This window comes from Parus major, chromosome 1A, assembly GCF_001522545.3.
Source record: "Parus major isolate Abel chromosome 1A, Parus_major1.1, whole genome shotgun sequence".
NCBI lineage: Eukaryota > Metazoa > Chordata > Aves > Passeriformes > Paridae > Parus > Parus major.
The window spans coordinates 44,086,623-44,100,623 of NC_031773.1; positions in this window are offsets into that span (position 1 = coordinate 44,086,623).

Consider the following 14,001-nt stretch of genomic DNA (forward strand, 5'->3'; position numbering starts at 1 on the left):
GAGGTAACAGGCTCTGTCTCGGCCTCCCTCACCCTCCAGGCCGGATAAGGCCGCAGAGGGTGGGGGGGAGAAACAGAGCCGGCCGGCCTGGCTTGGTTTGTAGTTCCTGCTGCTGGACTGAAACCTGACACCATGAACATCTGCAGCTTTCCAAGACTTTAATTCTTTTATTACCTGGATGAGATTTAAAGATTACTCCTTTTTCCCAAAGAGACAGAGAGACAAAGACAATCAACATGAAGAAGACATCATAAAACCATCAAAGACAGTGAAGAAAAGAGTTAAGTTTTAGATGGGCAAGAGATAATAAGGAGATGCTTTATAAGCTGAAATAATTTTCTGTTAAAGATATGGAGATGGACAAAAGTATTCTGAAAAAACTCCTTTAATTCATGGCAGAGTATGTTGGGAGGAATGGAGTGTTCAAAGTGTGGATTTTGAGCAAACAGTGGAGTAATTGTGATACAGTGAGGTGCTGGAACAGAAGGAGAGAAGTAATAGTTGAAGATTTGGGGCCTCTTGAGGCAAAGAGAAAACTTCTGTTTCCAGGGAGGCTCAGAGAGACAGATGAAGAGAACTTTTGCCTTTGAATAACTCATCCTTAAAAATGACATCCCGATACTCATTGACCCATAACACACTTCAGAGTGATGTGAAATGGGAGGAGAAAATCTGATGACAGATTTCCGGGCAGCTGGCATCAGAGAAATAGAAAACTATAACAGAAATAGTTTTCTCATGAGAAACTCCATAGATTTGCAGAAGAAGACTTCTGTTTCTCTACAAAGACTGATGAAAAGACACTAGCAGGAACTGGGACTATTTTAAACACCAAAGTTCCAAAGTTTTTTGTCTCTATGTTGTCATGTGAACAAGAGAATGGTTGGGTAGTGGGGGAAAAGGGGGTTTTCTGGAAGTTTTATTCTGGTGTTCTTATTCTTGTAGGTTTTTTAATAAACTTTATTCTTTTTAAGTTTTAAGCCTGTTTTGCTCTTGTTCTAATCTGTATCTTGCAGCAAGAAATAAGTAAGTTTTCTAGTAATTTTTTAATTACTGCTTTAAAACCATGACATTTATTTGGAGCATTGGCCAGGAAAATGAAATTAGCAAATCTAAACCACTACATTTCACCACTTTCATTCTTGCTAGCTGATATTTCAACTCTGCCTCCTGTCCTATTCCTAGACCCTCCTGTGTGTTAGGTATTTCCCAGGGACCCAGCACAACCAGTTAAGCTTGAGAAGAAGTAGAACCAATACCTTACTTTTGACTCTTTAGTTTATATAGTACCCACACTGGAGCACTATCCTTTTTCTGACACCCCAACCTGTTATTTTTGGTGGTGGGGGGAAGGAAAAGGGGGGAATTTTTCAAGGCCTGCAATTAATTTTTTTTTGTCATACTACATGCAGAAATGCAGGGTGTCATAGCTCTCTTCCATTTGTGTTACTACTTCACAGTGTCCCAAGTGTTTGTGATGCAATCAGGACACAGGCTGGTAAATCTGAAGCAGTTTGATCCGTGGTTGCCTTTAGTTCAAGTTCTCTCTGTCTTGTAATTAGCTGGAGTGAATACATCTCCCCAGCAGCACACTGTGCACCACAACATGCTTTGGAATGAGGTGCAGGACTCAAAATAAAAGCACTTTACTCAGGGTGCCAAAGAGGCTACTGTAGATGCAGCACCGAAATTCACTTATTATAATCCTTCTTGCCTAATTAATTCCATTGATACATTCAAGTTCATCAGAGTTCTGTTGACAGTCTTTAACAAAGGGTTTTTATTTTCTTTTTTTTTTTATTTTTTTTTTTTTTTTTGTTTAAACTGGAATAGTTTTATTAGCTTGTTTACTTCAGAACAACATGCCACCTTTGATTAAACTCCATGTGGATTTATAACTATGTCCTCCCCATGTTTCTGTGACCTTTACGGCACATCTGATAAAAATAAAAGGTCATGGATTCCAAAAGAACTGGTTCTAATAATAATGTCAGGCAGGCTCCCCAGAAAGTGTCTGATTTTCCTTCTTTCTTTTCTTCTTTTCTTTTCTTCCAATCTCTCTCACTCTTTTTTTTCTGCTTTTTCAAAGTAAGATGAAAATTAACATGAATAAAATTAATGGTTTAATTTTACAGAAGAAAGAAGAGGGTTTACAGTGCTCCACCAGGGAAAAGGGCTTTTGTCTTTGTTGATGACCTAAACATGCCTGCCAAGGAGAAATATGGTGCCCAGCCTCCCATTGAACTGCTGCAGCAATGGATTGACCATGGCTACTGGTTTGACAGGTGCAATAAATATTAATTAGTGTGCTTGGCTACAGAGGAGTAATGATATACACTGTTTCTCTGAAGCGTTAAATTGTAGTGTTAGTCTTTTATAATTCCTCATCTTCTCAGTCACAACAGGAAAACACTCTGAGTTACACGACTCCCTGTATAGGAAAAGGAATAAAGGCTTATATGTTGCAGTGAATTACAGCATGAGAAAGCCAAGCCTATAAGGGAGAACGGCACAACATGCATTTTCATGTTTTTGAGAAAACACTGTCAGTATTTAAGCCAGCACAAAACACTTTCAAATAAATTTTTAGTTCCTGGTTGTTAAGGACTGAAACAAAATAATTTGTCTTTCAGCAAATGACTTTGAGGTTGGAATGCAGCTGAAGATGTTTTTCTAAAGCACAGCCAGCATTTAGGAGAAGAGTGTGTAATAGACTCAGGCACTTTTCTGCATGATTTGTGGCAATACTGGCTGTTAGAAAGACTTCAAATTCTTCCTTTTTTGTGTCTCATATATATGAACATTAGATAAGTATCTGTTGTTTAAAAGTGAGACTACTTGATTTGCAGCTTTAAAAAAAAATAAAAAACTAAATTGGAACAGGAAAAGTAAAATAGCACCTAGCCTTTACAGAGCTCAGCTATTAGAAAAATGTAACCATAGTTTATGATACACTTAATTATATACACCTAAGGTATAAAGCACCTGCACTTTACCCAAAATAATGGGCTGTTAATTAAGAACTGGTGCTTCTTGCATGATTTATTATTACTCTAGTTTGCAATTATGCTTAAACCTCTCATTAGACACATTACTGTACTGAAAATCTTGTTTTCTAGTAATGCATGTTTAACATTGTATTATAACTTTACATGCGATCCCTCTGCGCTTTTCAGGAGAGAGGCATGAAAGTTGACAGGTACTGTCTGCATTTCAATTGGAACTCCTACCTTTTTCTTTACCCTAAATCAAATAAAATAAAGGCTTCAGCTTTTCTATAGTGCAATACAAAAGAGTAAGGAAGTAGAAAATGAGAAATGTGGGTGTTTTCAAATCTGATGTTTTCTCAAAACTACAGAAGGTTTCTTGATATTTTCAAAGTGGATTTGTACTTGAAGCTTAAAACATTAGGTAGAACCTTTTTACCATTTTATACTGAACTTGGGATAGCGTGATTGAAATGCATGGAATTTTGCTGGTCCAAAATCCCTTGTTTTCTAACAAATACAACAGAATTTCTCTACCTTTAGGAGCAATAAGGCTTTTCATTGTCAGAAATGCTCATCCTCCCCTACACTCTGTATAAGCCACGAGATGGAGGTTAGGAAGAAGCAGATGGGGACAATGAGAAAACAAACTCATGCCATTTGAAACACAAAGGTTTTGCTCCTTTATAGACTCAGAATTACTTGTGCTTGTGGGTGCACCTTGTCACTTGTCAGCCTGTTTGGATAAGTAATATACACAGAAAGAACAATTCGAGCAAGATGGTCTGCACTGGATAAAAACAACAAAGCATTAGTTACCTGGGAGGCAGAAAGACTGGCATGTTTTTTCCCCCAATGACAGTTTATAACAAGCAAATATTTGCTGATAATGTCTGACAATATAGCCACAGGAAGAAGCAGATGAGGTAATTCTAGGTAGTATCCTTTACTGTCAGAGGGAACCATGGCTTTCTAAGGTGATTAAACTGTTGGTGGCAAAGCCATTGAGGATGCTAAATAGGAAAGATTTCCTAGTAAAAGACCCACTACTGCCTCAGAGGCGGCTTTCTGTTACACTGTCTGTGAGGTAACTGCAGACAAGGAGAAAAGTTCCTGATTTCATGCAGGTAAGAAGTCCCAAGGAAATCATGCTCCTGTGTTTTCATTCTCCAGCAGGTCCTGCTCCCTGAGAACTTGTGATCCAGTTTTGACACAGCAATTACAGTCTCAGAGATGTCAAAGCACCCCAGACACAGAAGGTGTGACCCCAGTGAGGGATGGATGGGAGTGGTGCAGCAGTGAGCCCACATGTTGTGTGGTGGGGTCTTTAGGGTGGGAGGGCTATGGAGGACATGGTACAGAACCCAAAGCTGTAGAGCTGGACAAAGGGGTGAAAGGTCCCTTGGTTCCCCAACCTGTGAAACAAGTAATTTTTACTCTCATAAATATTCAAGAGAGCTTTGCAACTACTTGACTGGACATTCTGTTTCACGGCATATTTTCAATTCTCTACTGGTCTGTCTTTCTATAAGTTTCTTTCTATAAGTCCCCTAAAGATCCCCCTCCAAACTGCTGGAGCCCAATACACCAAGCTCAGATTACCCTGAACATTCCCAAACAAGTGTCAGAGGGAAAAGCAGAAGGTGTAAATTTATTTATACCAGAATTATCCCACATGAAAACTCCTCAATTAATTGCCAGCTCCATCACCCTTGAGCAATCCACACAGGATGAAGGAGCAAGAGCCAGGATTTAACATCAGACCTCTGGAATAACCTTATGTGGCAGAAGATCACAGTTGAGACTCCTTTGAGGAAGCTCCCCTCATGGCATAAGTAACATGGCACTCTTTAAAGGGGATAGTGAAGGGACAGAAGGAGTTAACAAACATGACTCATTTTCTTACAGCTAAGGATGTCATGACTTTTAATCTCCGTTCTGGGAATTTGTTTAAAACCTGTTGTGAACCCACAGGTACACTTATGTTTGCTCATCTAGGTTTATTTGTTTGCATCTGTGTGTATCACTTTCAAGCCTGCTGGGGGTTTGTCTTGAATACGCTAATGAAATGCTTAGATGATCATGTAGATGCCCTGTGCAAATGAGGTGTAGGAGGGGGAATCACAGTGCAGTAATGAGGGAAAGAAGATCTAAGCTTAGGTTTGGATGATGAAGCCTTGCTGGCTGGAGCCACATGTATCGCCAGCAGAAGACAGGTGTACTCCACAGGAGAAGCAGAATAAATCTGATTCTGAGCAGTATCATTATCCTTTTGTATCCACAGCACGTTCGACCGTGTGTTCATTTGTACATCTGTTGTATACCAAGGTCTTTGTACTCCAGCAAGCCTTGAGTTATGTAAGCAGTTGCAGGTCTACAACTAATAGACCATATGTTGCAAACTGGCTCTGAAGTGCCAAAATAAGGAACCTGAAACAGAAAGCTGAACTTTAATAGGAGTGAGGAAATGCATAGGATGTGTGGAAATGAAAAGGAACAAATCCTGCCTTAAGATACATACTGTGAGGTGGGTAGCTTTTCCCATGATGACAGAACCCTGCTTCTCCAGATGCAAGAAAAAAAAAGCAACAGTTGTGTGAACCTTTCCCTGTTTTGTTTTCTCTCTCATTTGTCTTCCTCCCTGTACATGAGCCTTGATTGCCCCATTTACTGGCACTGTCCTTGACAAAAATTGTATTAAAAAGGTTAAATTTAAATGCAGTACAGCTGACTTTTTTCAGAAGCTGGTCCTACAGCAAATGGTTGAGCAGACAGTCTTATGTCCTCAATTTATATAATTTTAAAACTATGGCTTTTCCATGATGCAGTTTTAGTGGTGAATGAGAAACTTAGTGGATGTGTTTCTTAGATGGATCACTCCTGATTTTTGAAGTTTTTTTTTCATTAAACAGGAATTGGCCTTTGAACTTGGTGGGAAGGAATGTGTAAGGGAAGAATTTTATAAAGGAAGATGAGATATGTTCACAGAGTCCTTTGTAGATCATATGGGTGGTTGAATTACTGGGCTGTTTGACTCGACCAGTCTGAGACAGTCATGCTCCCCTCCAGGTCCCTCCCAGGGCAGGCAAACACATGAGCTACAGCTCCTGTTGGTGATGAGCAAACGGCAGCTGGACAAAGATGACAAGGCTTTCCTGACACACTGCTTTCCCAGGTACCCCATAAGACCCAGGAGATATTACATGACACAAAGGTCAGAATTCTGGCACATTCTGTGCAGCATTTTCCCTTCCTGTAAATTCACACAGGTATCCTGGTTTAATCAAGAACCAGCTGCTCATCTGTCCACTACTTGCTTCTAACCACTTTAAGGAAAAATAAACAGGCACATATGTATTTATTCATATCTTTCTTTCTTTCTTCTTTCTCTCTCTCTCTCGCTGTATATATATATATATATATATATATATATGTACATATATACAGACATACATATAATTGTAGTTAATATAACACCATACAATACCAAAGAGATCTGTGGATGTTTGTGCCATTTTATCTATATATGAAGACAGTAGGGAAGCAGTCCACCATGTGGGACTTCTCATCATAACCATTTTCATCGAATCAATGGGTTTTCTTTCATCTATTTTATTAGGACAAGTCTTTTCCTCCTCCATGCCCATCCCTTAAGAATCCTGTGGCTTTGTTTGAAGACTGCAGCAGAGTCTAACCCAGAGATAGTGCAGTCTCTTCATATTGGTAAGGGATAAAATCTCTTAACTCACCAGCCATGGCTGCTGAGGACAAGAGGTCTGGAGCATTGCAGTTTGCACTGCAGACCCGTGCAGCTGTATTCAGAAGAGGCAGGCAAATGCTGCTCTGCCCTGGTGTCAGGGCTGAGCCCAAGGGTGGACTTCCTGATGCCCCCACTGAGGCTCATGAGAAGTAGCTTGAAGCTACTGGAAGGGCATTTAGGGCAACATAGGGCTTTGCATGGGCTTTGCATGAGCTGCAAATCCTGCCTCAGAATCTGTGCAAATGCTTAGTTGTCTGTGCCATGGTGCTATCTCTGTTGCTTGTGCTGTCCCAGTTAAATAGTGTTACCCAAGATAACTCATTTAATATGGGTTCAAGCCTGTCTCTGGAGACAGGAGTTACAGCAGTGTCTGTGGAGCAAAGCAATCCCAAGGTTGTACACATCCAGGGTTTGGGGTTTTAGTTCAGCTAATGAACAAAAAAATGTCATGAAATGTGGAAAACTTGGGTGGAGATTGACTGAGTTCTCTGCAACTTTTCATCTTCTACATCCTGTCCCTATACCTATATACCATTGTTCCTCTGTCCCTACCCTGCCAGTTTTACCCCTTGCTTTCTTTTCAATGTGTGGTTTTTAAAAATGAACCCCCCGAGTCACACTTTTTCAATTTTAGATATAGCATTTCATACTTTTCTCTCTCATGTGGTTCTCAGAAGTCATAGATATGAAACCAAAAACATTTGGTCCCTGGAAATTGTCCCTACCTTCTCCAGGCTGAACTCAGTGTTCAATCCCCAATGTGGACAGAGAAAATAAGATGAGCTACCTGAAAAAAGACTGTGGCAAATGGTTCGGGTTCTCTGTAGAACACAGAAGAAGAAGAAGAAAAACATTTTCCTCTTACTCCCCATGTAATAGACACTTTGAATCTTGCTACAGCAATAACATATTTCAGGAGCTTCTGAAAATGTAAAATTTATTATTTCTTCATGCAGTCATATTATCATGAGATTATGAAGTTAAATTAATTTATATCATATTTTGAAAACTGCCACAAAAATAAGAAAAGAAAAATATGTTGCAGTCCTTTCTTGGATTTTAGGTTTTGGAGAATATTTAGACATAAGAAAGTTTCAGAGTTTTAATCCCCCATCATCTAATGTGCTGTTTTAGAAGTATGGAATGGAAGAGAGTGAATCATTCTTGTGTTGATTACAATTGCCCTCTGAGAAAGCTGGTTCAAACTGTGTAAAGGATAGGAATGGAAAGACAAGATTCATATCAGAAACCCCTTTCTTTCTCTTGATTTGCACCTTGCCACTGAGCTTGAAAAGCCTCTGTGTACACAGAACTATAATGGAAACAGGCTCACCTCTGATTCCTTAATTTCTGATTTACAGAAGGTTTGAATGTACTCGTCCATCCCTGCCTATCACGATAGAGCTTGTATAGTCTGTAAGAGGTTTAGATGTGGTTTTTTCCTCTGTCCCTCTTCTTGGTGGCCTTGTCACCCACAAATCCTTCCTTACATGATGCAAGATGACACCCTTTGTGCTGTCCTGGTCGATTCTTCAGATAGCTACCAGGCAGCCACTGATTGTTTCATCCCCTCAAAGGCAGCATCCAAAGGGCCCCTTGGTCTCTCACACAATCAGTGCAAAACTGTGCAAGGATTCTAGTTGCATTTCACTCTATTCCTCTCTTGCTCTCAATTTCTCTCAGTTTCTGTAATGTATTGTACCCACCACTTTTTGTTACTTCCCTTGATATCTTACCGTCCTTCTATAGTTTGAGAACACAGACTGCTGGAGGTCACTGATGAATGAACAGCACTTAAAAGTTATATATAAGTCCAAAATTATTATCTCTAAAGGGATGGTTTCAGAAGTATTAGTTTAACATTTTGGGAGTGTGGCTATTTCTACTCATTACATCAGTGCTCTTGGAAAACAACATAAGCATTTAAAAGAAAACTGAGATATGCAAACAAGACCATATCTTCAGCCAAATATTATTTGGTTTCTGGGTTGGTTTTTTAGTTGGTTTTTTTTCCTATTTTATCTTTTAACAAAATGCTCTGCAATCACTTACCCTGTTATTGCTCTAGTAATACCTACTTTTTTATTTCCTAGTCAGAAGTTTTCGCAAACTCAATAGTTTAATTGTATGTAGCCTTATACCATATATATAGCCTATATATATATAGCCATCATAAAACACACACTTTGAGTCAGAATCCTTTTTATTTTCACCAGTATGCTTTCATGTTCAATCTGGGAAAATTTCAGAGGCAAAGAAGGGGGCTGACTGTAGAGAAAGGTTACACTTTGGTAATTTACTTTTGAAATTAAGCATTCTTGGTACAATGGCAACCAGCTTAAAAAACCAATCTACTTACAGCCTCATAACATGGTGGGGGATTTGAATGAGTCTTCCTAGGAACAAAGGAGCAAAATGTGAAGCCAAAATTGTGGTGTGATACTCTGGAACAGTTTCCCAAAAAAAAGCTGTGTGTGCCCCATCCCTGGAAGTGTGCAAGGCCAGGCTGGATGGGCCTTTGTGCAACCTGCTCTAGATGAAGGTGTTCCTGCCCACTGCAAGAGGGTTGGGACCAGATGATCTTTAAAGTGCCTCCCAACCCAAACCATTCTGTGATTCTATGAAGGGCAGGTTTGTTTCACAGCCCAAGAAGAGAAGGACACAGAAGAAGCTCCAAGGACAGAGGAGAAGGTGCTTACTGAATGCTTTAAATTGGTAAGGAAATTGAATCAGAGAACAGCAGGTAGGAGTTGGGTTACTTTACATATATATATTCCTTGTGCAATCTTTATGTGTCAGAGCAGTGTGGTTAGGAACCCCTACAAGTCCTGTTGGATATCTTGATTATTGCACATTTGTGGAGAGTCACATGGCAAATCAAAGAGCCTGCAAGTCTTGTGCAATGGTGAGGTCTTGGGTTAAGCAGTGCAAGGTGATCAGTGGTGCTGAGAGCATGGCAATCACACCCTGTGCGTGTCCCTGTCTCTGCAAGGGGAAAAAGGGAGCCCGTGCAAAGGAAGCCTGACAAGGAATCAGAAGACATGGAGTTGCCAAGCACAGCCAAAGCATGAATAAATGTTTATATTAATTTTATTTGAGAATTCTCACCAACTGTTAATAGTCATTTGCAGGGGAATAACAGTTGTCTGACTAACATTGACAATTAGGAATCTTGTGTGTCTGTGAAGAAAAGTACATCGATCTCTCACCCCCACGAAGACTTTGCTGCTCCTCTCTTGCTGCTTTCTGCCTTTAGCCCTGCTAGGTTGGGGTGGCAATCAGACTGTCAGACAGCACCACGTTTCAGATCACAGCAGTGACTCTCTGTCTTCTGCTTTTTTTCATGTGTGAATAGAGAGCCATGCAATCCTCTCACAGCAAGCTGTAAAGAAGCTGAACCACCAGATGGACTGGTCTAGCACCAGTCACACTGCACTTTTCTATAGCTCAGACTTCATCAACTTCTGCCCTCATCCCAGCACTTCCCCCCCAACCTCCCCCTCCCCAGGGCATTAGTTTTATCACTGGAACAAAAATGTGGTGAGCCTTTCAAGCCTTCTGACCCTGCAGTCAGACCAGGCTCTTTCTTTACCCACTGTACATTTTCAGTTGAAATTTAGCAGCAGTATTTTGGAGGACAGAGTTTCAGATCTGTGACGTGGACACGTTTTGATTACTTGAGCTAACGCTGCTGCTGTGGTAGGGTGTAGGGAGAAGAGGAAGGGGAGACAAAAGAAAGAATTTCTCTGAGAAGAGACAAAAGAGAATGAGTTGACTAAATTGCTGCCAGGGCTGTTTAATCTAAATAAAAGAAGCAAGCAAAACAAATGCAAGGGACAAGTACTGATTTTCAAGAGGGAGGTTGCAAATTTTTAGCAAAAAAGGGACTAAGTCTCTGCTCTGTTAGTCAGGTGTAGCTGTGGGCAGTGATGATGGCAAAGGCAATGAAACAAAGTTCCATAGAAAGGAGTCAGCTCCAGTTTAGGAGTAGAGGGAAAGAGGACATCTGGGCTAGTGCAAACATGGCTCCATGCACAGACTTTCCCCTACAACTGGTACTGCATGTCACAAAAGAATGGCTTTCACTGGGGAAACAGTGCCCAGTAAACTCCAGTGCCTTGGAGGATACACGTGGGTGAAGCACATTCTCCTGGATGGTTGGTCTGCCTGTCTGAAGGCAGGCAGGAGGATGGGAGAAAGCAATTTATTCCTTTCATGTTTTCCCTCTGTCTGATTGGCAGACCAGAAATTAGGCCTGTTCCAGTAATTTCTCTGAGAATGCAAATCTTAATTCGCTGTTTGTTAAATGCTTAACTAACGTCTGAGATCATTATTTTAAACTTGAGCTGCCAGAATAAACACTGTCAGGAATCCATTTCCTTTAGAGAATAGCTCTTCCTGACAGCAGCAGAGATGCAAACAGTTACCTTTTAATACCAGGCTGTGAAAAGCTCAACCCCCCAAGCCAGCCCCCCACTTTCATTTGCAGTTAACAGCATTGCCCATCCTTACTCTGTGCTATGACTCTATTCTGCTTTCTGAGGCACACTTAAAAGCAGAGGGATAGCATGGTATGCTTTATGTTCTCCATTTAAGAGAGTATGTGGTAGGAGAGCAGGAAAATTCATTGGGTTTCAGGTTTTGGCAAGGACATGAAAGAAAAATTAAGTCATTTTTGGTTTTGATGTAGGAAGGCAGGGTGTGGTACAAGTCAAGGACAAGTTCTTGGTTGCAGCTATGGCCCCTCCTGGTGGTGGAAGACAGAGATCTCCCTGTCCTTTCATGATGGAATCTCCACAGATGCCTTCCCTAACAAAAGCAGGACAATCTTTCCTGTCGAGTTTCTTTCCTCGGGAGCTGACTGAGCATTTGTATTCAGAGTTGACCCTTTTTTGAAATCATATCCAAGCTTAAAAGTTTATCAACCATGTATCTTCCTTTCTCTGTCCATACTGACAAAACTATGAGCCAAATTCTGTGTCAAGGATTTGCACCCCAACGAAGTGAATGCGACTTCTGCATCTTCTGAAGTAAGAAAACAGCACTATGATTATACAATTTTTCCAATAAAGATAACAAAAAGCCCTCATAGGCATTCATTAAAATAATTTCTCAGTGGTTTTCAGGGGTTTAAGCCATGTATTAGCAATTTCTACATTTAGGTCATAACCAAGGTCTGTCTAGTGCGCTATCCTATATCCAAAAGTAACAGGGACAGTTTTGATGGGAAGAATGAATATTTTCACTTTAGGTAAATGCAGCATGCCCTGCTAAGTTCTCAACTAACTTGATATATAGCCCTTTTCAGAAAAAGGGAATTGTCTCTAAATTGTTGCCTTATTTTATCCTTCAGTGGGAATAAAATTGGCCTATAAGAATGAAAAAATTTAATACATCTCTATTACAATACACTCTCCTAATTGATATTGATCTTCCCTGTGGTACCTGAAGTGCAAGAAATTATTTCAGCAGGATTTGAGCTAACAGAAATGGGAAATGGAGAGAAAGACTGACACCAAACAAGGTGGTGGGGAAGGGTAGGGACTGGCAGCATGTATGGCTTCATCATCAAATAAAGAAAATGGTTTTTACAAGGGGAGCAAGTATAAAACAATCTGAGATTGAAATGGAGATGATAACAGCTTTAGTAGGAGAGAAATAGAAAAAAGATATGGAGTAAGGAAAAAATAATAAGAGTCCCTAAAGAGGAAAGACATCCTGTTAGTGAGCCAGCTAGGTGAGCAAGCTTTAAGAATGGATTTGGTTGGGAACTTAGCTCATATCCAGCTACAACACCCTGCTGGAAGGTCAGAGGCTCTGGAAAACAGCCAGTGCCAGAACCCTGTCAAGAAACACCTCTGCAGGTGGCAATGTCCTACAAAGAGGTAAAATTAAAAGAATTCCTGAGCTTTGTTGAAGCACATCTTGGCATTTTGTTTAGTTTTCTTGCCTCCCGTCCATTTTATGAAGTTCAAAATTCTAAATTGTGCCAAAAAAGCAGAGACACACTCTTCTAATGCAAGCAGTGCTTGACAACCCAATGGGCTGCATACAAGATAATATTGTTTGCTAATAATACAACCCCAAATGTATTTATCTTGCAACAGAGCACCAGGTAAGTAATTAATTAAAAAGCTGATACATACTGCTTTCTTGAAATGGAGAACAGCATTAGTTCTGAAACATAAGATTTGTAATTTAGTAAAGATATTCAGCATTCTGTGGAAAGCCTGGTTGATTGCACTTTTTCAAAAGACTAGTCCCATCCTTGTAAACAGAACAGGGTAATAATGAGGCTCTCTGTCACTTTGTCATAATAGAACACAGAGGGCAAAACTTCATTACACTCTTTTGACTCCCCTTCCATCAATATGAGTGAGATAAACACAGGGACCCAAAACACTCCATCAGTTTCTGGGTGTGTTATTTAGCTGCTTGGTGAAAAGTTCATTCTTTTTCTGTAACGGTGGAGGGAAAACACTGAGACAGGAGAAACCCCACACATGAGCAAAGTGGATGTAGATAATTTTTACTAAGCGGTATGCAGCTTTGATGTTCAGGTCTTAAACAAAAATGAATGAGATGCATTTTTTTTCCTGTTTAACTTTATTTGTATGTATTATTCATCCACATCCTTTGGCAGTTGTTGAGTGACTTGGAAGACAGTACTGGAGCTAGTTGCTGAGTTTTGTCCCAAAAACCTCCAGAGTTGAATTTGGGCACAGCCCAAAGTGACATAGAACAAATTCGGTTCTCAAACTTCATTCCGTATAGGACATTAAAGGTTTGAATTATTTCTCTTTGCCAGGTAAACTTCAGTCTCTACATTATTTGTGAATGTAAAGGCAGGGGAAGGAGTTTTGGCATGCATACTCAAAAGGAGAAGTAATATTTTGTAAAGAGTCAGAATACTACTTTTTATTTCTTTCTTTTTATTTCTTTCTTTTTCCTTTTTTTTTTCTTTTTCCTTTTTTTTTTTTCCCCTTCCATAATCAATGCAATCCCTGGTTATGCAAGTCCTTGTTTCTGGGCCCTGATATCCAGCCAACAGAGGGAGCACTGGTTTAATTATAAAGCCCCATCTCCCCCATTGCCAGTGTTGCTGCTGGCTGCACAGATAAGAAGGTCATTATGGAAAAGCTGTGCAAGCCTTTTCCCCTATGAACTGGTGGAAGACAAAATCTTTGCCAGTGGTACAAAAGGCAAACCTAGTGAGGAATCATTTACAAGCTACTGTGTGCATGTGGCACAAAA